A 2,835-nucleotide genomic window follows, 5' to 3' on the forward strand; every position below is an offset into this window, starting at 1 on the left:
TGTCTATGCTAGGAAGTAAAAGAGAGATGCAGTGACACACTGTCCCCCTTCAACTCCATTTTTCGGGTCCTGGCATGAACTCTCATTAAGTAGAGGCCAGAGCTATGTACACCTAAGCAGCCCCAGTCTGTACAAGCAGATGTGCTGGCTGCCATCACGTGACCCCTGCAGTCCCTAATGCAGGCTGCTCTGATGAGCTGCCAGCTGTGAAACCCTCCCCAAGACACAGCAGTCCTCTGACAGGCATAAGCTCCAGCCTTTCTGTTCCCAGACTGAGATTCCATGGGTCAGTTCTTTTTTTTTTTTTTTTAAAGATTTATTTATTTTATTTACATGAGTACACTGTAGCTGTCTTCAGACACACCAGGAGACAGCATCAGATCCCATTACAGATGGTTGTGAGCCACCATGTGGTTGCTGGGAATTGAACTCAGGACCTCTAGAAGAGCAGCCAGTGCTCTTAACTGCTGAGCCATCTCTCCAGCCCCTGGTCAGTTCTAATACAAAAAGGTACCTGGTTTCAGTCTGCTGGCCAGTGGGAACACCAGTCTCCTTATAATATCTTCATCCTTAAAAATTCATGATGTCTTGCTTTTAATAGCTGAATTGTGTAGATGTACCACATTTTCTTTATCCATACCTTCAGCTGAGGGATATCTAGGTTGTTTCCAGCTGCTGGCCATTACGAATAAAGTTGCTATGAACATAGCTGAACAAGTGGCTTTGTAGGATGGTGGAGCATCTTCTGGGTATGTGCCCAGGAGTGGTATAGCTGGGTCTTGAGGTAGAACTATCCTTAGTTTTCTGAGAAAACGCCGAATTGATTTTCAGTGTTGTTGAACAAGTGTGCACTCCCACCAGCAATGGAGGAGTGTTCCCTTTGCTCCAGATCCTCAGCAGTAGGAGTTGTCTCTTGAGTTTTTGAGTTTAGCCATTCTGATGGGTGTAAGATGGAAACTCAAAGGTGTTCTGATTTGTATTTACCTGATGACCAAGGACTTTGAACATTTCTTTAAGTAGTTCTCAGCCATTCAAGATTTCTCTTTGAGAATTTCCTGTTTAGCAGTGTACCCTATATTTTAAATTGACTTGGGTTGTTGGTGTCTAACTTCTCAAGTTCTTGGTAAATTTTGGATTTTAACCCTGTCAGATACAGGATTGGTAAAGATCTTTTCCCAATCAGTAGGCTGCTGATTTGTCCTATCGATAGTGTGTCTTTTGCCTTATAGAAGTTTTTCAGTTTCATGAGGTTCCATTTATCAGTTGTTGCTTGTAGAGCCGGAGTCATTGGTGTTCTGTTCAGAAAACTGTCTCCTATACTAATGTGTTCAAGGCTATTTACCACTTTCTCTTCTATGAGATTTAGTGTATCCAATTTTATGTTAAGGTCCTTGATCTACTTGGACTTGAGTTTTGAGCAGGGTGATAGATATGGATCTAGTTACATGTAGACATCCACTTAGTCCAGAACCATTTGTTGAAGATGTTCTTTTTTTTTCCATTATATGGTTTTGGCTTCTTTATCAAAAATCAAGTGTCCATAGGTATATGGTCTTATTTTGGGGTCTTTGATTCAATTCCACTGATCAAAGTGTCTGTTTCTGTACCAATAGCATACAGTTTTTATCACTATTGCTTTGTAGTAGAACTTGAAGTCATGGATGGTGATTCCTCCCGAAGTTCTTTTATTGTTCAAGATTGTTCTGGCTATCCTTATTTTGTTTTTCCATATGGATTTGAGAAGAATTTTACAGGCAAATGGATAGTACTTGAGAATATCATCCTGAGCGAGGTAATCGAGTCCCAAAAAGACATACATGGTATGTCTCACTTATAAGTGGATATTAAGTCATAAAAGATAGGATACTTATGCTCTGCTACACAGACCCAAAGAAGCTAAAGAGAAGGCACAAGTGAGGATGCTTGAATCTCCCTTATAAGGGAAAATAAAATAGTCATGAGAGGGAGATGGAGGGTAGGCGCTTGGAAGGAGAAGAGATGTGGACAGGAATGGGAGGGTTCAGGATCATGTGTGAGGAGGGACAAGAGAAATGGCCAGATGGCCATGAGAATGAATAGAAATCTGCAACTGACAGGGTTGGAGAAGTGAGGGGCATCTCCAGGATGAGACAAAGACATGGGATAAGGGAGTTGCCCAACAATAAATAACAATCAATGGGGGTGACCTTAGCTGTGACTGACAGCATTAGGGATATGGAACCAGATGAGGCCACCTCCTATAGGCAGGCAGGAACCCAAGTGGAGTGATAGAGACACCAACCTACCCTCAAAACTTTCACCCAAAATTCATCCTGTCTACAAGAAATGCAGTGACAGTAGGATGGAGCAGACTAAGGGAATGGCCAACCAATACCAGGCCCAACTTGAGACCCATCCCATGGGCAAACACCAATCCCTGACACTATTAATGATAATCTGTTATGCTTGGAGACAGGAGCCTAACATGGTTGTCCTCTGAGAGGCTCCAACCAGCAGCTGATACAGACAGATACAGACACCCACAGCCAAATACTGGGTGGAGATTGGGGACTCTTATAGAAAAATAGGAGGAAGGATTGTGGCCTGAAGAAGATAGGAACTCCACACAAAGATCAACAGAGGCAACTAACCTGGACTTGGGGCTCTCAGAGACTGAACCACCAACCAAAGAACACACACAGCCGAACCTAGGCCTTTCCATACATATGTAGCAGATGTGCAACTTGGTCTTCATGTGGGTCCTGAACAATTGGAGCAAGGGCTATCCCAAAAGCTATTATCTGTACATGGGATATGCTCTTCTAGCTGGGCTGTCTTGTCTGTTGTCAGTGGAAG

This window comes from Mastomys coucha, unplaced genomic scaffold (genome assembly GCF_008632895.1).
Source record: "Mastomys coucha isolate ucsf_1 unplaced genomic scaffold, UCSF_Mcou_1 pScaffold15, whole genome shotgun sequence".
In the NCBI taxonomy this organism is placed as follows: domain Eukaryota; kingdom Metazoa; phylum Chordata; class Mammalia; order Rodentia; family Muridae; genus Mastomys; species Mastomys coucha.